The 23,321-nt window shown below is 42.9% G+C and overlaps 1 protein-coding gene and 1 long non-coding RNA gene across 9 annotated transcripts in view; one reads left to right on the top strand and one right to left on the bottom strand.

Annotated features, from left to right (window-relative positions):
* Positions 1-23,321, top strand: part of Nfib (nuclear factor I B) — a 419,314-nt gene that overhangs the window by 148,522 nt on the left and 247,471 nt on the right. The gene's annotated exons all lie outside the window — the stretch shown is intronic.
* LOC120889811 (uncharacterized) overlaps positions 6,663-23,321 on the bottom strand; it is a 33,786-nt gene continuing 17,127 nt past the window's right edge. Inside the window, exon 2 of the long non-coding RNA XR_013438138.1 lies at positions 6,663-7,969. This is a non-coding gene — a long non-coding RNA (uncharacterized LOC120889811). The remainder of the gene's footprint in view (positions 7,970-23,321) is intronic.

Here is a 23,321-nt window from a genome sequence, read left to right as displayed (position 1 = left end):
CCTGCCTCATGTCTGTGATTCATTAGAAAAACTTGAAAACTTCCCCTACACAAAGACAAGCTTTCCTAAGAAAAGGACTGATAAGAGAATATGTTTGTTGGATGAATGCTTTCTACAAAAAAATGTCTGGCCAAAGAAAATTCAGCCAGTCTTAGAAGATATAAGTATTACAAATATCCTTGTAATTTTGGAAAAGGTGACAACTGAGTAATATTTCTAAGATTTGCAACTTTCATGCTCAAGTCTCATAGTCAGGGATCTTTTCTCAAGCGAACGGAAAACTTGGGTACAGCCGTGTGTGTTTTGCAAATCAAGGGCAATGCAGATAGAGCAGGCATGGCTTAGTCACCCTTATTAATGGCACAGTGGAGTCTCTTAGATTGTGGCAGGACACACTATCCTCAGAGCTTCCAGGAATATCCACAAAACTGGGGTCTGATAATAAGAGAAACAACTGTCAGATTGAGAACAGGGTAAATAAAATTAATTGCCTTTATTTTAGAGATGACAAAAAAAATAAATTGGTGGTTTTTAAACTTATTTTTTAAAAGCAGCAGAATCCTGGCAAAGCAAAATCTTAAATGATAAAATAGCAATCATTTACTGAGTCATTGGCATGTGCAAGGCACAAGGTTAAGTACTTCACATTGTGTAATAGTATTTAATTTAGTCTTCACTACTTTAAAATAGGCACTGTTATTATGTCTATCCTACAAATAAGGAAAATAAGAATCAACCTGCTCTAGATAACACAATATATAACCCACCATATGAAACAGGTCAAAGTGGAAGTGTTATGGTGAAATTGGGGTTCAAAGATCACTAATCTTCAATCCCCTGTCCCTGAAGCAGCCCAAAGTTTTGTGGAGCAGAGTTTGATAATCTTTTGACTAGATATCCCCTAAAATGTCTTTTTAGTCTATGGCCAACAGCTCTGATTCTAGAGACATAAACCATAGCAACTGTCAAAACGGCCCCTTTCAGTCTGGATGTTGGCAAACCTTGCTCTGCCTTAAAGGATGGGCTAGGGTTTACTTTTTATGAATTTTCAAAGAACAGATTTTTTTTTTAAACTACTTTAATTGAATACATGTAGATATGAAATTGAGAATTGTGCAAATATAAACATTCGGATGCTGTTAGATTAAGCATGTTTATATTAAAACCACAGTGCTAAAAACTCTGAAACAACTTACATTTTTTAGTAATGAATTTATTGAGCATTTTATCACTCACTGACAAAATGTCTGTAATGAAACCATCTATTTGAAAGCATTTGGTGGTAGAATTTTCACCTCTCAGATTAACTAGATGTCTACCTAAGTAGTTGACTCACTCAGAGCAGACAGTTCATCAAGGAAAGGGGAGACTTGAGAGCTCTTTGTTAGTTTTTCACAAAGGGAAAAAAACTGCACAGGCTGAACCTCTTAACTCCTAACTCACATCAGACATCCCCAAATTGCAAGATATTAGTGTCAATAAAGAAGTGGGAAAACAGACCCCTTCTTAGAGTGTGGCTGGGGGTGTAAAAGTCATAAAATTATTGGAGGGCAATTTGACAATAGGTATTAAAAATGAAATGCTCAAACTCTGGGATAATAATAATAATAATAATTTATCTTCTGGGAATTGATACTCCTACGACTGACAGAAATGACTGACAGAAATGCGTAAGTACAAAATGATATTTGCAGGTTGGGGATGTGGCTCAAGCGGTAGCGCGCTCGCCTGGCATGCGTGCGGCCCGGGTTCGATCCTCAGCACCACATACCAACAAAGATGTTGTGTCCTCCGAAAACTGAAAAATAAATATTAAAATTCTCTCTCCCCGCCCCCTCTCTTAAAAAAATGATATTTGCAAGAATATTTGCTACAAACTGGAAGAACCCAAATGTTCATTAACAGGCAGTTGGTTAAGGAAAGTATGGTTCAGCCATACAGTACAGTCCCATGGAGCCACTACAAAGATGAAAAAGATCACTTTCTACAGACTGACATGGAAGATGTCAAAGGCATATTGCCAGGTAGAAAAATATGCTCCTGAGTTGGAAGCATAATTCCATCTTTTTAGAGAAACAATAAATGAAATGTTAGTATATGCCTTGAAAAAATTACTTTCCTGAGTTATGTGGGACTATGGAAGCTGTTCCCTTTCTATGCTGTGTGTGATACCATCTCAGGCTATTTATGTGTGCATATGCATACCTCTGTGCACATGGATGTGTGATTACTTTTGTAAAAAAGTAAGAAAAAAAATGTTTCTATGGTTTGGTCCTTTGCAAACCATCATAAGAAAGTGTGAAAGCCTAGTCCAAGTCCACCGACTTTACTATAAAACAAAACTTAGCTGGCCTTGGCATGGTGACACCACATAACCAAAAAGAGGGCCGTGCATGGAAATTCTTTGAATCCTCAGAGTCTGTGAGCTGTTGTAGAAATTAGCCCACAATGAAGTCGTCTTTCAAGGAAGAGCTAAGGTAAAGAAACTGAAAGTGCAGCCAGTTTTCGAACCACTGTGGTAGTTATGAAAGGACAGCAGGTGACAAGAGAGTCAAACTCTGAGGTCCTAGTCCTCTGGTAACTTGCCAGGGAGGGGGGGCTTGTACATAGACAAAGAGGAGCTTGTGTTTAATTTTTATGCTTTTATCAAGCTAAAATTTGATGCAATTCCTTTAGCAGTTTCCTATTTTTGGGGGAAAAATAGTTTATACAATTAAGGGGACTCTTAAGAGCAATTCACAAAAAATACAAATACAAAATGAGGTATCAGGCTTTGGACAGGGACTCTGGGAAGGAGGAACCCTTCATCTAACCTCATTAGCTTCATTCTAGACTTCTCTGGGAAACCTCACTGCCCTGGCTCAGAGTTCGTAAACCAAGATAACATAGCACAGTAATGGGTACACTTCCTTTTCTTTTAGAATTATCCTGCCGAAGCAGTTTCCGTCCCACATGTGGTGGAAGCCGGAGGCCGCATCCTGAGCCCAGGGAGACTGTGCTTGGTACTCTAGGGGGATACTTGAATTTCTGTGGATGGAAATGCTCTGGAGAAGCTCTATTTGTTGACAATGGCAGACGCCCAGTTCTTGATGCTCATAAAACTATGGCAGTCAATGTTGGGAAAGATCTATTAGGTCATCAATCTCAATTCTGGTCCAAGGCAGGATGGTTCACTATTGTAGTCATTCCAAAGCTTTGTCCAGGCAGTTTTGAAATGTGTCTAGGGCCTAACTCTAAAGCTATTCCCCTTCTCTGGTCCCTGGGCAAACGTTGAGGTGCTTAACTTAAAACAAAAAAAAGAAGGGCATTTTAGAGTTGGAGCCACACAAGTATTTAATCGTATCCATTCACCTAGATTTCTATCAGTGGTTTCCACATGAAGAAAACAACTCAGTGTAAAGAAACCCTGTATCTCTGGCACAAAGTTACCATCAAGGAAAAAAAAATCACTGATTTTTTCCAGTTTCTTATATTTCAACTTTGGTGGTGAGTCTTTGGTAACTTTAGGGAAAAAAGCAAACTTATTGGGGGCTCTCCTTAGCCAGCATTGTCTAGAATGAGTTCTATTTAAAAGCTGTTCTTACTAATGGAAGGTAGCATGCTTGTTCTTCCTGTAAATACTTATTTTGAGTCTGTTTACTTTTGCCTTGATAAATTGTTATGTTCTCAATTTTTATTTTAGGCACAAAAGTGGGGAATCTTTTTTTAAAATTTTTTTATTTATTTAATATTGGGGATTGAACCCAGTTACATCTCCAGTCCTTTTTTATTTTTATTTTGAGACAGGATCTCAATAAATTGTTGAAGCTGACCTTGAACTTTCGATTCTCTTCAATAGCTGGGAATACAGGTGTGCTCCATAGTATCTGGCTTGAAAATGGGGACTCATAAAACTTAAGTTTTTGTTTTCTCATTTTTCCCTTTAACTTCTTATTGAATGATCCCAATATCCAAAAAGATTTTGGTGGCTGCTGTTGTGTAGCAGAAAGGAGGACTATTTTACGTTACACAGACAGTAGACTTGAATTAATGAAATCATTTATGTGCCTACTCTGTGTGTGTGTGGTTTGCTTTCTTGTAATTGAGAATATTCAAAACAATTCTCTTTTTGGTAAGTAATGCTATCTGCAAATACAAACATGCTAAAAAAACAATATAATATTAGAATATTTGCATTTGAAAGTCTATTTCCATTTTAAATCAAGACAAATGGGTAATAGTTTATAAAAGCAAGTGGCATCAATATTCCTAAGTGGAACAAGCAGTTCCTCTTAACAATAAGCAGTCCTCACCTCTAGAGCCTTTTGTCTTTTTCTTTTTCTTTCTTTTTTTATTCTGAAAGATGGGCTCCCAGTTAATCAACTATCAAGAAACTGAAGGTAAATGTTATCTGAGTTGAACTTATCTGAGTTTAATTAGATTAGAGTGTTGACTGGGAAATCATCCAAAACGGTGTTCATCAAAAAACAAAGGTATTTGAATGTTGAGGAAAGGAATAGAATTATGGAGGACAAAATTAATTTGAAACCTCTTGAACCTAGATAAATGGTTAAAGATATAAATACTGAAGGTAAAACGTTTTATTTTTATGTTTAAAATAGTTCAATACAATGTGTCTATTCCTGGAAATTTCTGTGACATGCTTTTTTTCAAAAATATGCTTATCCACATTAACAAATAAAAATTCTTTTAAAAATTGAGTGGGGGATATAGTTCAGTGGTAGACCACTTGCCTAGCAGTCAAGAGGCCTTGGGTTCAGTCTCCATCATCGCCTCCCACCAAAAAAAAAAAAAAAAAAAAAAATCATCCAAAGTACAATGTCATGCAAATCACTACAAGAATATTTTCAAAAAATGAAACACTTTGCCAAAAGATTTTTTTGTATGATTCATGAATATACTTACATGTTATCTCATAAAGAATTTTAAGTATTTAAATGACGCATTAAATAAATTCTGTTTATGAAAAATAATTAAATGAATTTAAAACTGCTCAGAAAATGACTATATATTGAAAAGTTAATACTGCTAATGACTTCAGTAAAGTAGGCTATATTCAACTCCTAACTTGAAAATCAATTGTAAGTTCTTAAATGGTTGAATTTCTGGCTTGAATAGAATTCTTTAGGTAGAATTGGGCTCGATAAGCGTTCATAAAACAAATAAACATGATTGAATTCAGGTAGACAGCAGATGGTTCACTGCTTGGTATAGTATATATTTTCCTGATCATCTTTTTTAGTAGTGCCTAATTCAAATAGTTACTGATTAAGTGATAGCAATTGTATGTATTTATGAAGTTTTCAGAAAATTAACATATCTATATTTATTGGCTAGGAACTTGGTTTATTAATGTAATAAAAAGAAAGTTCAGTGGTAGATAGATCAATGTTTTAACTAACATTGTCAGGGATGTCTCTCACTAGATCCCAAACTCTCCACTTTCTGTGTTATTTTCATTCTTGAGCAAATGCAACGGCAAAGGTGGCACTGCTCAGCAATCCCTGGGAGAAGGATAGCTTATTTTACAGTGGAAACTGACTTCCCATGGTGCTGGCTTGAGTCACATGCCCCTCCCTGAACCACACATTAGCACCGTGCTTCTGAATTCCTTTTCTGTGGTTGCTGTAACAAATGACCAAAAACCAGGTGGCTGAAAACGGAAGAAACTTCCTTCACATTTCTGAACAGTATGGGTCCAAAAACAAGGTGTTAGCAGGTCCATTCCACTTCCAGAGGCCATAGGGGAGATTCTGTTCTTTGTCTTTTCTAGCTTCTGTGGGCTCCAGGAATTCCCTGGTTTGTGCCCATATTATGGATCTCTGCCTCTGTGGTCACACTGCTTCCTCATCTTCTCTGTGTGGTCTGTATCAAATCACCCTCTGCCTCTGTCCTATAAGGGCACACATGATTACATTTAGGGTGCACTGGAATAATTCAGGATGACCTCACCTCAAGATCCTTGTTTAATTACAGCAGCAAGGACCTTTTTTCCAAATAAGGTTACATTCACAAGTTCCAGGGATTAGGATGTGGACATACCTTTTGGGGGCCACCATTCAACCCACTACAGTTGGTAAATGTTCAACAATCTCCTTTTCAGAAAATGGGAGGCCTTGAAAGATAGCATTGACCTTGTTCTATAGGATAAGTAGAGCCACCATGGCCAGTTTCAAGCTATCAAGGGGAAGACACCAAACATAGAAAAGGGAAGAAATACACAGTAGCTCATTGCTATACAGTATTCCCACTGCACAGATTCAATGGATGCAAGTAACCTCAAGAGCATAGATAGCAAAATGTAGTCAAATAAGTAGAAAGTGATAAAGTTTGAGAATTATTTCCTTTATTTTTAATATAATTTATTTAAGTATAAGTTTATATGATTTAAATTGTAATATTGATTATGTTTAAAAACTGAACATTAACTAATTGGTTGTATGCACAAGTGTGAGCTATCGCCAACACACCATTGGAAAGAATGTACTGACTGATGAAAGAATGACTGAGTGAGTGGTAAAGCCTAGGGCTTAAAGTAGGCAATATCCAAGCCACATGAACCGAAAATGGGTTGGTATTTCCTTAAGAGAAAATCGGTGTGCTACTACTACCTACAGAAGGGGAAAAATATTAGGGGGGAAAAAACAACAAATTCATCTCAGTATCATTGCTTAAACATATTTTAATGATTGCAGGCTAAGGAAAAAATTTTCAGCAAAGTTCAAAAGAATTACAGGTACAGGTATTTTGAGTACACATAGACATGCAAATTAGTCTTCCCACCTAAGAAAAAAATCACTTTTTCACATTCTGATTTCAGTTATCCCATAAAAATCTGTTTTTATTTTGAACACATTTTCTCAAGTGATCAGCTTCAGGAAGAGAGATAAACCAGTGGATATTTTTTTGAAGTATCATTTTTTAAAAAAATCTTTTCACGTCTTTATTGAGATATAATTCACACATCATGCGACTCACTCTTACAGCAAGACTCAATGGTTTTCAATGCATTCACCAGATGATACAACTGCCATCTCAATTAATTTTAGAACATTTCTATCATCCCACAAAGAAACTCTGCACCACTTTGCTGTCACTCTCCAATGCCCCCTATTTCTTCCCAAGACCTAGCCAACCACTAATCTGCTTTCTGTTTCTACAGATATGTATACTAATCACAATACATGTTGTACAATTTCATTATGGAATCATGCAATTTTGATACAGAATCATACAACATGTGTTCATTCTTTTACTTAGCACAATGTTTTACAGTTCCTCCATGTTGTTGAATGTATCAATATTTCATTTCTTTTTATTGCTGAATAGTTACATATTCCATTATATGGATGTACCACATTATGCTTTTCCATTCATTAGTTAACAGACATTTGAATTCTTTTCCTTTCTTGGCTATTATGAAAATTTTGCTGTGAACATCCATGTACAAGTTTCCATGTAGAACTATGTTTTCATTTCTTTTAAATTAATGGCTTTAAGCTAAAACCTTTAGCCAAGTTTCTTATATTCCAAATGATTAAGGGAATTGTCATTTAGGACTTAGAAAAGCTACATATAGAATTCCAAACCTCTTAATTTTGGGGTCACCACCCCCAACTCTGCTCTTTCCTGGTGGGGAGGAAGAAAGTAGGTGCTGCTCTGACCTGGGGCTCCTAGATCACCAAGCAGGTGTAAATGAACCTCTTCTTGCAGCAATTTAATCTCAACCTTTCCCACAATAGGCTCACAACTCTTAGCACAACACATTGTTCCTTTGGGGATACTCTATATCCAAAGCATAAAAAATAATAAATATAAAAGCTTATTTTCTGTACTGCAAATTAGAGTTATAGAGTTTGGAAAATGTGCAGAAAAGGGGAAAAATTAACTTCCCCTGATAGAGGCCAGTGGAGTGTTTCGTTTTCTCCCTTACATGACTTGGAGGAGTCTTTTGGTGTGTCTTGCAGGCCTGCAATGAAAAAGAGGGCTCTATATTAATTTATATAGCAACTTTCTTCCAAGAAATGCACAGTGTCTCAAACAGTCTTTCACTCATTCCCCTAAGGGAGTTTGCATGGCGTGCATAAGAAATTACTTCTTTTAAAATTTACACTCTCCAGTTAGTCAGTGCTGGGCAGAAATAGAACTAGAAAAGCAGACCTCCTGACCAAACATTCCGCTATAATATTTTCAGTGAGATTCTATAAATCAATGCATATTCTTAAAAATAGGACTTCCCCATCATATATCCCAGTGACTATTTACTGATGACTGGCGTTTCTTTCACCAGGGGAAAAAATCTCTCTTGTCTGAATTGGAATTGACTGGGATGTTGTGCACCATGAAATGGAAGGGTATCATGTATTTATAATTAAGTGATCAGGATGGCCTAGACCCTTGAACAGACATGACAGTTTGTACTCTGCAGCTCAGCCCAACAAACTCACCCCAACTGAGAATGCCTTAAGAATCCCAGGATTGGTTCAGCACAAGGGAGAAAAGTCCTGTTTACAAACTCCAGGCAGGAACCAGGAGGCAAATGCATCCATTCTGTCTTGCTTTTAGAGAAGGCCATATGGTCCCTCAGGGTGTTGCTGGTCATACGGGATGGCATCCTCAGCTCTGGTTTCCCAAAACTCAACTCAGGGTTGGGTGGATGAACCTGCAAAAGCTTCCAGCAGTACTCATATACAGGCAGGACATAGCTTTCGACCCCAAATACTTTGTTCCTTGTGTTTGGCCTTTCCTTGAGATCTTCATATTGTGAAGTTCTCAGAGCTCAACCCTGAGAAAAAAATCTTGGCCAGGACCACATTAGCATATGTAGAATCCCAGGAAATCACATCTGGGGAATATCTGTGACTTTCTTCCACTCCAGAAACCTCTGGGCTTCATAAATTCCCTCCTTGTGATTATTGTGGAATGGGAGATCTTATTCCAGCTAGCAACAGATAGTTCAGTGCAGTGTCCCAGGGTCATGTTTTGTTTGGGCTCCCGTAATCATTTATTAACTTCTTTTTTTGTTCTCCAGTACTAGAAACTAAATTTGGGGCTTTGCATATGCTAAGCAAAGACTCTACTGTTGAACTACATCCCCAGCCACTTTTAAATTTTATTTTGAGACAGGCTCGCACTAAGTTGTTTGGGCTGGTCTCATTCAAACTTGAGATTCTCCTGCCTCAGCATCCCAATTAGCTGGGATTATAGGCATGTGCCACCATGCCTGACTCCACCACAATCCTAGCATGCAGAATATTTTAAATTTATAATTTTTTGTCAACTAGGACTAGTTACATAGTTTGTAACTACTTATATAGTTTGAGGGCCAGGTGAGTAGGTGCCTTAATGAAAATTTAAAAATTGTAAGATGATGACAAGAGAGCTTTAAAATGACAGTTGGCCACTTCTGGGTACAAGACCTTATGTGACTGCACAGGTCACATGAAGCTAACCCTGCTGCAAATACTCGAAAACAAAAGATTTTACTCTGGAAAATCTGGTGCCTTTGAGTCTGCATCCTCAAATGGCAGCATATAATTGATTGTTGCCTAGTAGTAGCATATATTGGTTTTCTGGGGCTGCCAAAACAAAATACCACAGCCTGGTGGTTTAAAGAAAGAGGATTTACTTTCTCACAGTTCTGAAGGCTCAAGTCTGAGATCGAGGTGTTGGCAGAGTTGGATTTCTTGGCTTATAGATGTTGCCTTCTCCCTATATCCTCACATGGTCTTCCCTCTATAAATGTCTATGTCCTAATGTCTTCTTATAAGGACTCCACCAGCTGGGTGTGGCGACACATGCCTGTAATTCCAGCAGCTTGGGAGGCTAAAACAGGAGGATCCCAAGTTCGAAGCCATCCTCAGCAACTTAGCAAGGCCCTAAGCAATTTAGTGAGGCCTTGTCTCAAAATGAAATTATAAAAAGGGCTAGGGATGTGGCTCAGTGGTTAAGTGCCCCTGGGTTTTTGTACCAGGGTTCAATCCCTGGTACAAAAAAAAAAAAAAAAAAAAAAAGCCCATGCCTGCAGCATGTGGAATGGTGACACAATTATAGGACAAAAGCTGCACATTCCATCCACTTCTGCAAAATCGATAATCAGTTTCCTTAACAACAACAACAACTGTACCCATTACACAGAGATAACAGTTCAAGTGTAATGCAGAAGAAAAAAATTGCTTTGAGATGTAACAGACTCCTCACTTCAGATATGTGACTTAAATGTTTCAGGAGAAGAAAACTCTCAACTACAACATAATTCTTCTCCACAACTGATCCTTCCTCAAATCACCTGACTGTACTAGGGCTGGTCCTAAATTTCAGTGGAAACTTGATGAGGTACCCCTTACAGAGAACATAGTCCCAAATTGGTCTTTGTACCTATTTGTAGAAAAATGATAGCCAGATTATAGCTGAAAACTCTGCTAATTCTGGGGAAGATTTTGGTCTTGTGCCTGGAACTATTGAAGCATATATTCACACCTACCACATGCGACACTTAGTAGCAGAATTTCCAGCACAACACTTCAGTACTTTATTTTTAAAAGAAACAGCAGAGACTGGAGTCCTGCTCACTCCGCAGCTTTCTTGCAGGAGGCTCCACAAAAGGTTGGGAGAGTGGGGGATTTGGGTGTTGAAAAGAGGTATATTTTGCACTTTTGAAAACCTTTGCTCAGAATCAGGAACTCAAGATGCTAAAATATATAACATTTGCACCTGCATATATATTTTTAAAAAGCCACATTTGCGAGGCTCTGAGAAAAGAAGGATGCAGCATAATGACTGAGGAATACAGACCAATATTAGAACTTAGAAAATAACTTAACAACATTTTACTCTAAATTCTTTGGATTTTGGACAAAGAAAGAAATGTCCTAAAAATTTTAAATGATGTTCCCCAGACCAGCACTTTGCCCAAAATGCAGGTCTTTTCTTTCAGAATAGTGTACTTCCCACTCCAAAGGTTTATTTCTAAATAGGCATTGTCCTGTTGGCCTAAATTGCATGAAAAAAAAAAAAGCATAAAACCCTCCTCTATCCACACCAGAGTCTCTATTTAGACTCCAGAGTTGAGAAAGCAAGGACTATTTCAATCTCAACTCCCTTAGCAAATAGAAGAAAAGGCATCTGACCCTCCACTCCTCCAGCTGGTCCCTGGATTTCCATGTAGCTAGCTGGCACAGGCCTCAAGTTTGACACCAGGGGGCGCAGCATCCTTTGTCCTGATAGGCATTGAAATAGTGCTCTGAAGCCTGGCTGGGCCTTACAGAAAAGCCACCTTTCCCTGCTTTCACAGTTTCTCTTTGGAACCAGCCTAGAACTCAGCCCCCCACCCCTGCATCATCTTAAAGCCATTTTCTCCTTCTTCCCCAGTGGTGGTCAGAGTCTCTTTTCCCACAATCTCAGATGTATGCAGCTTACAAGATTGTCCCCTCCCCAGCTACTCCTCCCCTGCAAAGCCTAAGAGGCTCATGGCCTATCATTCATTCTCACATGAAAGTCCCATAAATTTAGGATGTTTCCAGAAATTCTTCAAGAATAAAGAACCATCACAGACAAGGTGAGCTTTCCAGAAGAAATACCCCACCTGTTCTCTAATATCTCTTCCTTTTTCAGTCACTAGGAATAATAAATTAAATTACTCATTTGGGGAAGCTGATACCATCTTGTAGTCACCCCTTCAGTTCCCTCTGCCTGCCCCTGAAAAGTCTGAGAACAGCAATTGCTCGTGGCTACCTAGCAAAGGGACAGGCGTAAGCATCCTTTCAGCCTCACCTTGCTACTCTTATTCCCCCACTGTGCACCCCACATAGGATAACTGCTTCTTTGTGCCCTTACCAGCTTGGCTCTATATGCCCTCCAGCAGAAAGAAGTCCACTCCACACTTGCCTACCTCTCCTGATTCTGAACACGCGCTGCTCTCTTCTTTTGCAGATAAATAAGCACCCTCTTCCATTTAGACACACTCCTAACCCTTCCCCTATTGACACAAATGCACACATTATGCAAACCCTCAAATGTCAAAGCCACACCATTTTGCAAAGAACCTTAAACTCCACTGTCTGAACTGAAGGGCCACAGGGTCCTGTAGAGGCCTTTGGAAAGCAGCTGCTATATTTACATAGAGACTTCACATTTACACAGTCCTCTCCCTGTCTTTCATTGCAATCCCCCAACAACGCTGAGAAGAGGCAGGGAAATCCAAAGCTTAAGAGGCATGTCCGAGTCCCAGACCTAGTACAGGGTAGAGGCAATACTGGGATCCTGGTAACAGGGCATGGCGAAGGGCTACATGTCCAATGACACCAAGACCTGGAAGCAACACATCCTCACAAATGATTCCATGCACAAAGAGAGTCTCTGCTTTCAGTTTCTGGTAAAAATGTATTTTTAGTGGGATCCTCAATTGGGCAGGAAAGGAGAAGGAGAGGTAATGTCAATTCTGAGCTGACCTGCCTTTTTTTTATCTATGGTGCAACTCATTTCTTTTCTCCGAATTCACCTTAACTAATGTAGAGTAATTGACAGTGCTGAGCCTGGAGAGAGGTAGCCATGGCTTCTTAGCTTAATTGTGAACCTTCCTCTACTTGCTCATAAAATGATGATAACATCTATGAGATACACAGACAGCCACCGAAATGAAAAGTATAAATGTCATCCTGGGAGAGGGAGTGGAGTGGGAGACTTTTACTTTCATTTTATGCTCTTCCATATTTTTTGAAGTATTTCAACTTGTGCATGTATTCCTTTTTTAAGTTTATTTTAAAATTTGTGTTGGGGCTAATGGGGCTCCCCCAGAATTGCTGTGAGGATGACTTATGTAACATGTCTGGCATGGCACGTGCTCTGGCACACAGTTGATGCTCACTAAACAGTAGTCTATTGTTAGTGATTGTACCTTCCTAAAAATTGGGCAAGTGGACTTCAAGTCAAGAGACACAGCAGGGCTGTTGCAGATCCTGCTCTCAGCTCCCTGCATGCCCTTGAATAATTTAAATCTTTTCTCAAACCCTTAGTTTCTTCATCTATAAAATGACAAGACTCAGGCCAATTGATTTGAAAAGCAGACAACATGCTTACCACCAAAAACCCCTGAGGTGCCTTCTACAATTCAGTATTTTCAAAAGGAGGTCTCTCAAACTTGAGCTCATCAGGCAGAAACTTTCCCAAGAGAAGTTGTCATCTAGGATGGGCCAAAAGGGCCAGAGACAGCTGAGCTGGGTCTAAGTACAGAAAGCTAGGGAAAGAATGATGTGTGAACACAGGGTAAGATTGTCAGCTTAGGGCAGGGGGTGGGAAAAGAAAGTTTTGGTTGTTCCTTGGGTGCAATTGGCACTGCCATCATTTCCAGCTGAGAGAGATGACCTTGGTGAGCAAAAAGGGATGGGGATCCCTGACCAAACTAAAGCTAGCCCCAGTCCAGTTCCCTAGGATGAGAATTCTGCATGAGTTACAGATCTGACATCAGGCCCTCCCTAAGCAGATCCAGGATCCATGAGTCTTTTGGATAAATGGGTTTTGAAAAAAAAAAAAAACTAAAAAGAACCTACTGTGCACAAGAATTGAGCTAAAGCACTTCTAAAGTTTCTTGCAACAATTCACTTTATCTGAACAACAACAACGTGCAGTGAGCGCACACAGGTGGTGCAAACTTCAGATTCTAACCCCCTTAGCAGCTGCTGATTTGGAGAGACCAGTTTGGGTACACTCTAGCTCCTGAAAATCAGAGATTTGTTCCTGAACACAGCTGATTCTTTCCCACACTGCTCAGAAAGCAGATCTTCCTCAGAGTCTCCTTTGCTAGAACTCCTTTGCCTTTTGAGGACTGGAGGCAGGTAGAATAGTGGGTAGGAAGGTCGCGACTTTCTTTTTCCCCCGCGGTATCCTTCCTATTTAAAGCAGCACCGACTGTCATAGCAGCTTCTTGCCAATATTTGCAGGCAGGAAGATTTTTGACATTGTAAGGCGGGCGTTTAGAGCAGATGGGAAGCCCTTTCCTAAGATCATCGGGTAGAGCATAAATCGATTATACCAGCACCCAACAGGAATCCCTAACCCTCACTTTCATGGTCAGCACCCAGATGGTATCTGCGTTTACATTTTTAAAAAGGGGGTGTGATTTTTCATAACTCTGCATTATCAGGCCGTGCCTGTTATAATTACATCTCCTCCTAAAGTTCGTATTGTCACTCCCTAAAGGGTAAGTAGTGTTTTCACTTCTTGAGAGATCTGGGATAACGGTATCAGAGTACACCACACCTGGAAGATCCTTCACGTCTATATATATTTTCTTTTTCTTTCTTTTTATTTTCTTGTCTTTCTTTCTTTTATTTATTTTTTTTAACGAGGCCTTGCAATATAAAGTGTTGGACGGGAAGGGCGGTTTGCATCGAGGCATGGACAGGTAGCAACAACTCTGCCAGACTTCGGAGGCAAAACCAAACAAAACCAGCTCCAACCATCATATTCTGACAAAACCTGCATTTTGTGAAATTCTGTATTTTTAGAGACATGTCCTCCTTTGTACAAGTTATTTTCAGAGGCCGTGCTGAATATCAGATCATTTGTTAAAATGCCTCTGTACTTGATTACTCTACGTGGTTCTTTGCTGCGCCCGTTTGTATCTCTAATAAACAGCATTGTTTATCATCCTTGGTTCCGTGCCCTTGGGATTGAACTGAAATAAAGCAGGAGCGCCGAGGCTGAGTGCTGGAAAATACGCCGGGTTTCCCAGGCCCGGGAAGGTCGCTGGGGCCGCAGAGAGACCCGCCTGGGGAGAGCCCACCCTTCGGTGCACGCTTGGCGAAGAGCAAGTTTGCACCAGTTTTTCCAGACGCCGAGAGGTCCCAGGCAACTCAAAGGCTGGGCACCTGAAGGAGATACACAGGGAAATGCCACTAAGGACTAGGAATAAGGGTGTGACTAAAGGGGCCGAATAGGCTAATACTGCCAAGATGATTTTTTAAAAGGGAGTGTGGGCACTGCGGCGCGGGAAGCGTTCTGAGCGGTCTTTTAACTCGAAGTCTCAACCCTCGTCCTGGCGTAATAAAGCCTCACTAATAAATTCTCGTTTTTTCCGCGTAGCCCCGCGGTCTTTGCTGTTAAAACGACTACCCTTAACAAGACTAGACTTACCCCCTCGTTCCCCGTAGCTTCCTAATATTTATCACCATTTCGTTTTCAGTCGGGTACTTTGTGACCGTGAAAGATATAAGTACATGCCCTAAGAAAGTGCCGCTGTTCCCCAGATACATAAAAAGCCTCCCCGTTCTCTTGGATCTCAAACAGGGTCCGCGGTACAGCCTCTCCGAAATTTCGCTGCTCCCAGTATGGAGTAAGGTTCACTATCAAAATACAGAAACCTTCAAAAAAGACACAACGCCGAGTGCCTTGGGCGCCTGGGTAAGCCTGTCCAGTCTGCGCCTCCAAATCCCCCAATTTAATGTTGTGCGGGCTCTAGGGGAGAGTTTGCCAGTAAGAAGGTTGTTAAACGCGCGCCAGACCCGGGCTTTGCGCTTCTCAAATGGAACTTCCAGACCCAAGGCCCAGTACGAATTGTCCTTTCCACAGGTTCGTGTGAAACACCAACCCCCTCCCCTAGCTTCCAAAATTTCTCACAACAGGGTAGACACACTGTTCAAATTGTCCTTGCTAGCTGCGCTCCCTTATCCAAGTGTTTTGTTTAAAAATACGGAGATCCGTTTGCGCGCAAGAATAGTGATTTCCCTCAAGCCACTCGCGCAGCAGCTTCAGACAGCCCCTGGGTTGCAGCGCGTCCAAGCGTCGGCGGAGTTCTCCGAATTTCAAAAAAAGTAGTAAAGTGAATTTCGGCACAGGGAAAAGTGCTGGGTGTTGGAGTGGTAGGTGGGGGCGGGAGTCAAGAAAGCCGCCAGGAGGCTTTTTTGTTTTTTAAAGTTAGACACGCAATGGGGCACAAGCATCAACAACACCGCTTCGTGGTTTCCGAACTTAGAGAATCGTGCCGTTTCGGCCCATCCCTGCAGGCAGGGGCCGAGAACAGCGTGTGGGGGGCTGTTTTTAGTTCCTGAAGAAGGAGCAGAGGCGCGGGCACAGCTTGCAGGGCACTGACAAGCGCAGCTGACTTTCTCCGCCGCTCTGGCTCTTCTGCTCTCCTCCTTCTCTTTCCACCCCTAAAGCCGTCCCACTGCTGCCAGGATTGCGCAGTGGGGAGGAGGGCCGAAGGTTTAGGCGGCAGTCTCCCAACAGGTAGTTTCACCCGGGAGCTGGCCTGGTATAAATATCAAAACCTGGGCCGCCTGGGTCGCTCTAAACTGAAGCCGAGACGCAGACACTTAGGAGTCCTGGAATAAAAGTCGCGTTCTGGGAGTCACTTTAAATAACCTTGTTTTCTCTCCATTCCCCAACTTCTCCCAAAATAGCGCGAGCTGCTCGGTTTGGAATGGCGCTCACCGAGCCTAAATAAATGGCTGCAGGCTGTAAACTCAGCGCCGATTTGGTATCCCCCTCCCCCAGTAGTTACTACAGAACCCAACTCGGCTTTAGAAAGATAGGTAGTTTTTAGAAGCTTCCTCTTCGAAATATCCTAGGCTCCAAAGCAAAAGAGGAAAAGGGTGCGTTGCACTTGGAGGAGATAATTAAATTATGCATTCCCTTAGTACACAATGAAGAACAGCAGAATGCCGGGCCAGGCCGTGTGTGGAACCGGCTGCTGCGGCCTCGCGCTCCAGCGGGCGCACCACGTTTCCTTCCCAGGGCGCAGGGTGGAGAAGTTGGGTTGGGCCACTTTGTTCTGCCCGGAGCATGGATGCGCGCAAGCTGGGGCACTGCAAAAAACAAGTCTTGGCTGCGTGGCCCCCCTTCCCTGCGGGGGCGCTCTCCCCAACGGCTTCGCCTAGGGCCGTGGACGCACGTGGTTTTCAGAGAACCGGCGCGCGACGCGAAACCCCGCGCGTCATCCCAAAGCTCCCTGGAGCGCGCAACCTTCACTGGGCGGGGGAATGTGGGGGACTGGGCCCCTCGGCGTTCGGATCTAATACCGACTGGGCAGACAAGCCTCTCCCGCTACTGCTCTGAGTCGTCTCCTGGTAGTGCCTTCCGTACCGACTTAAACCGTGGAACTCCTAGCCCTGTCTAGCCTGTCTCCTAAAGACTCCCCATGGTCTCCGGTGCCCCAGAGCTTCTGGGGCCGTAGGCAAACCTGACCTGCGAGCCTTGAATCTTCAGATGCTTCGGGACTTGAGACACTGCAATCTCTCAATCTCCCACTGTACTTCGGCATTACTTGCTACTCCTGAGCCTCTGTCACTAACCACGCTACCTAAACTTTCTAAAGAAAAGTTTACTCGCGTTTGCCACCTCAAGTTCGCTCCAGCTGGCGCTGGCAGGAGGAGGAAAAGAGCACCCCCTTCCCCCTCCACCTATCTTCCTCTTCTCCCCCTCCCCCCTCGCCTTCCCCTGTGAGTCCAAACCTTTCGGGTGGGAGCACGCAGCGGTGGAGCCCCCGAAGGCACCGACTGTGCAGGGCACAGAGTTCGTTTCGCATCCCTCAATGTCTGCGCCTTGACCGTTCCCGCCCCCTCCTCCCCCACCTCGTTTTCAGTGGGGACTTGCGGGTTTGTAGTTTAGTTTTGTTCATGTATATGTATATATACGTACATACATATATGCACACACATATACATATCTAGTTTGTGTATTTTATTTATATATATCTTAAAAGGTCCCACCCTGCCCAAGCCTTGAGCACCAGCCTGCCTTCCAGGTCCTCAGCATGGGGCTGGAGAGAGGCGCCCTTCGCGTAGGGCAGGCTGCCTCCTGAATGGGTACCAGGGGCTCCCTGGCAGCGATTTCCCCTGGACTGGTTTCGTCTCCTGGGAGATCCTACGTCCTAGTGTGACCATAATTCGTGTAAGAGCTCAAGGCAAGTCTCCTGTGTTACCCGCCCCCCACCTCAAGCGCGCGCGTGCGTGTACACACACACACACATACACACACACACACACTCACACCACCAGGAACTATAGATGCTGCGGATTTGGGAAGATGTTTAGGAGACAGAAATAGGTAGTAGTGGAGAGGAGACCCTATTCTAACATCTTCCTGAAGTCTTTCCCCAGAGAGAATTGGATGTTCCGAAGCATGGCCAGGAGACCACAAAAAGCACCTCAAGTTGGTTAACTTTGGCCAATATTATGTTTTAATTTTGCCTAGGATTAAAAAGATTTGAGATTTTGTGTCCAAATTTACTACACCGGGCTTTCGACTTTAAAATCAACAAGCCAAAGGGAACATTCTGGAGAACTGGACCTATTTGCGCGCTGCGGGACACGTGCGGGAAGTGGGGGGAGCGACAGAGACGAAATTCGCCCAGAACCTCTTGGCTTGGACTCCTGGGCGTTTGGACGCCGGGCAGCCTTCTCCAAACTCCACTTGGTTGGGCATGAAATTGAACTTGACGCAGTCAAGGTCATGGCCCCCACTTAGCCTTGATTCTTCCACGTGACAGGAAGGTTCCCGTTGTCAATCGCAGACGATGCCTGCGGAGAGCGACGTCTTGAGGGCACGCGAGTTTCGCAGGGATAAGCCAGTGTCTCCCAAATCATAATAAATTTTGCATTTAGTTAAAGGTGTCGGAGGTGGGAGGTGTTAGTTATTTGTCTATATTTGCTGTTCGTAAACGTTTACGTTCGTAAACGTTTAAATATAGACAAATCCTCACATTGAGGAGCATCGCGGGAGATCTTTGCCAGCCCCCATCACAGTCCGTAGCTTTGGCTGTGGTCAAACACGTGCCCCACGAGCTCAGAGCGCTCCAGTCAGGGTCCCTCTGTCCAGCAGTGCTTTGCACAGGCCGGATTGAGGCTGGACCGCCTGGGCACCAAGGTTGGAAATCCTCGTCCCCGACCCCGGCAGGCGAGGCCTCCCACCTCCAAACTCTTTCCTACAGTTGACCCACATTGTCACCACGGCCTATGAGAGAAAGCCCTGCAGATGGGCACCTGAAAAAGTGGGAGGTTTCCAGTTCCCACGTAATGATATCCCATCAGAAGCAAAACCGTGCAGCAACAACCAGGGGACCTCTATGTTGTCATTGAAAGGGTTATTTTGGGAGGAAATTGTGTGCGAGGAGAAAAATAAGGTGAAGAGGTAGATACAATTGTAAGTGTAAGCAGCCTCCCATCTTAATTTTTTTATGTCACCACCCCCAGCTCTAAACTTTGGGCAGAATTGTCTTTCAAGACCCAAAGTCTTCAGACGAAGCAGAACAGACCCCTAACCCTCAGCCAACATCCAACCCTCAAACTGCAGCAGCCTCCCTTCAAGAGCAGAAGCCTGGGCTCCGATGCTTCCAATGTAGAGTTTCATCCACAAGGGAACAGCCCTCCTTCCCATCTCTATCCCATTGTACAGCCCTCCTTCCCGTCTCTATCTGAATATAGACACAACCCCTTTGATTGTGTTTATTTATATTTAATCTCTAGGACCCCAGAATTCATTGGTAGGCTTTAAGGCAGGAGTAGCAAGGAGAAAGAGTTTTTACAAAGAGCTGCTGTACTTCTCAAGGGAGGGGCTGAAGAGAAATTGAAAATCAAGAGGAAAGAAATTGGGGGTCAGGGCTGTTAAATTTTTATTTCTCTTAGAAGCTATCCTCTTTATACCCAAATGTGTTCAAGTTACTACAAACACAGGAAGCTGGGATTCTTGAAAACAAAAAGTCAAAGGTTTGCTGGATGTCCCCTTTCCCTACCTATCCTTTAAAAGTAGTGCTCCTATTTAGCTTAGTGACTCTGCCCTTCAATAAGGTCCTCCTAGCTGCCTGAGTGTGTTAATGGTCAGTTTCCCCAGGGAACCCAAGCCCAGGAGAGTGACCTAAGAGAGGCTCCCAGAACCCCTTGAGCTGAGCTGTTCATCCTGTTAAGATGGGTCAGGGGAGAGGAAACTGGTCAGAGGTGGGTTGTGGGAGGAGTGACCCTATCACCCTTCTTCCTTCAATTGAAGCCCCAATTCTGATTATTTAAAGCCTAAAGTGTGTACTTCTAACCTTCATTCCTAATTTTATTTTTAAGGGAGCAATGTGTGTTTGCAATTTTTTATGTATGTATGTTCTTCATTTGCCTTTGTGTGTTTTTGCTTTAGTCCCCCACCCTCCACCCCAAGGTCTTAGCAATCCTGAGGAGAAGTTTTAGTGGGGAGGATGAAACTGACCAGTTTATTCTTATTAAATAGGCACAAACACAGCATAAACACTGACTCTCTGTGCTTAACAAAATCCCTTTTAAAAAATAAAAGTCATTTAGGCAGGAACTGGTTAGGACTGAGAAATGGAGAATACTGGTGAACTAGTTAATCCTGTCCCTTTAAGAAAAATCCATAAAGGTTTTCCATCAGCCCAGAGTCTGGGAAAGAAGCAAACTAACTGCTTGGAACAAAAGAGACAAAGAGGCCAAACAACAAAACAAACAAACAACTCCCCCTACACCCCCCCCTTGGAGACAACAATAGCCTAGACACAGCAAGTGCAGTTACTGCCCTGCCGGCTGCTTCTGTCCACCTGCCAAGTTTCCCGCATTTGGCTAGAGACTTTCTCCCTCACCCCACCACCCCATCAACCCCCTTTCACAGTCCTTTCTGTTTTTCTCTGTGTGACTCTCTCTGTGTGTCTCTCTTGGGGTCTGGCTGTGTGTGTGTGTGTGTGTGTGTGTGTGTGTGTGTGTGTGTTCTGTTTTTGCTTTCACTTGATGTCGCTCTCTGTCTCAGACACCTTTATGTTCTTCTCCCTCTCCTCTTCTCATACCCCAGCATATAAGCATATCATGGCACCTACCTACCTACCTACCTACCTACCTACCTACCTGTTAGGCCTTTTCTGCCGTGTTTCCTCAGAACTTGTGCTTCCCTGAGTGGTTATGGTGGCCTATTTTGTATTTTATTTGCAGCAGCCTTTGCCAGGAGGATCCTGAAGTCTATTTGCACTTCAGTGTTAAACCATGCCTCCTGTTCAGCTCTTTGCTCCTTTTCTATAAAGCTTCTGGCACACTTTTTCCCCCTGTCCCCAAGCCGCCCTTTCTTTGCTTCTTGGCACTGCTGGGACTCTCATGCATGCCTGCCTTCTCTTTCTCTCACTCTCTCTTCCTCTCTCCCTTGCAGTCAGTCCCCTCCCCCTTGCTCCCAAATCCAGCCTTCTTTCCCCCCTCTTCCCTCCTCCCCACCAAACTTTAATAAAATACCAAAAACATCTTTGCTTGGAGGTTGTTTTCTTTATAGAATGAATATAAAGCCTTGGAAAGTGAGAAGGGGAGAAGGGAAAGAATCCATACATGGAGACTGCAGTCAACAGAGGCTGTAGTGTGGAACTAGCGTCCCTGCCAACAGCCTCATCCCTTTCACACTTTTTTTCAAATAAGCCCTTTTGTGACAGCATTCCTCCTGAGGCATCTGTGTCCCTCCTACACCAGGCAGCAGGGGTGAGCCCTGCTGGCCCTTGGGGAGAGAAGCTGCAGCCTCAGTCACAAGTATTTCTACCCCGAGCCTCCAGCCTTTTCCTGAGACACAAACGGGACGTAGGTGCTCCTGGTAATGGGGGAGAGGTCTCTATTTCCTCTTAATAGTATAGGATGGCCACTTGAAAAGAACCTTCTCCAAGGACCGGAAAAGAGTATATTCTAATGAACTTTGGTTGTGGGGTAAAGAGGGAAATTTCAACTTTCAGGAGATTGTGGGGAAAAACAAGACTAAACTGTTTCTCTAAAGCAGATCTGCAAATTCCCAGTCATGTGGTACAGATTTGGCAAAATGGTGACACTCTCCCCCTCCACCACACACACATACAAACCACGCACAGTAGGCGACAAAACCAGTACCAATTATTTCCCTTAGACTTGCTCCTTTTTTCCATCTTTCTTCAATAACATGCAGACATAAATACATAAAGGGTAACCCTGAGGGAGAGAAAACATTTAGCTTGAGAACAGTAGAAAAACAAAAATAGGAAATTTACTCTCATTGTTTGGTTGCTTGGTGATAAGGGCAGTATTAAGAAACATGGATGTTATAAAGCACACATATGGGGCTGGGGGTAGCTCAGTGGTAAAGTGCATGCTTAGCATATACAAGGCCCTGGGTTCAATTTCACTAAAACACACACACACACACACACACACACACACACACACTGCTTTAAATCATATATATGCACATGTATATATGCATGGATATGTGTATGTATATTTAGTTGGTGAAAGCAACTCATCAGAATAAGAGTGAGGGGTTTTGAAATCAGGCATCCATGTTTTGAAAATAACCAACTGCTCACTGGCTAGGCAACTGTGGGCAGGCTGCTCACCCTCCCTTGAACTGTTTTTCTAAAAATGAAGTGGCGTTGCATACCCGAATCAACGGGTTCTCTTCCCTTCTTCCGGCTCTCCTTTCATTTTTTCCTTCTTTCCTTTCTCCCTTCTCACTTCACTGGCTTCTTGTCTGAGTTTTCCAGAAGTACAAGCAAAGGGGGAAATCTTCTAAATTGCCCCAGTTTTCAGATCCTAAGAAAAACTTTGCTGCTCTCTGAGTTCTGGCATTGGAACATTACGGACTGTACATGAATCCATTCATTGTATGCTCAAATGCCACCTGAGATCATTTGTACTTAGATTGGATCATTCAACTCCATTAGCCACCCCCCCACACACACACACTCCTCTAGGCTCTTTCTTTTCAAAAGTTAAAGAAGAAGACCCTTATCCAGTCTCAACTATTTACATACTTTTACCTCCTCAGGGTTCTGTTCTTGGGAAGGTATTAAACATTGCCCATGACCAAAAAGCCTAAGAAGGGAGAAGCAGAAGAGAATATGTTCTAATGAACTCTGGTCCTGACCCATAACTGCCCAATTGGGAATGCTGTTTTCTTGGTATTTTGACCTTGTCAAAATGACTGATTTTTCCCCCCCTCCGGGAGGAGTCACTGTCTTGCTGAGCAGTGCTTCTGGAGCAGTGTTCTGGGACTATGCATCAGTGCATCTGGAAGCACTCACTGGTGGGGCGCCTGGCCTGGCCTGACTGTTGCTGGGATTCTTTCTCTTTCTTTGTCTTCCCCAGAAGTTGAACCTGAAACTGAACAAGGCTGTGAGCCATGGCTGGCCCCCCAGTTTCAGAGAACGGACACAGAAAAAATTCCCACCTCCTACTTCCTTTTTCCACTGGTCTTATTGTCTGTTCGGCAAAAGCTCCCATTTCCACACTTCCCTGGCTTCCTGTGCTATTTTCCTGTTTTATCATAGCCTTAACAACCCTTGAGAGACATGATCTTGCAGCAGATGTTGGAAAGGTGTCCAGTCCCAATACCAC

The sequence above is a fragment of the Ictidomys tridecemlineatus genome, chromosome 4 (assembly GCF_052094955.1).
Source record: "Ictidomys tridecemlineatus isolate mIctTri1 chromosome 4, mIctTri1.hap1, whole genome shotgun sequence".
Taxonomy (NCBI): Eukaryota; Metazoa; Chordata; class Mammalia; order Rodentia; family Sciuridae; genus Ictidomys; species Ictidomys tridecemlineatus.
The sequence above is the reverse complement of the archived record's forward strand: the minus strand, read 5'-3'. Positions and strand labels throughout refer to the sequence as shown.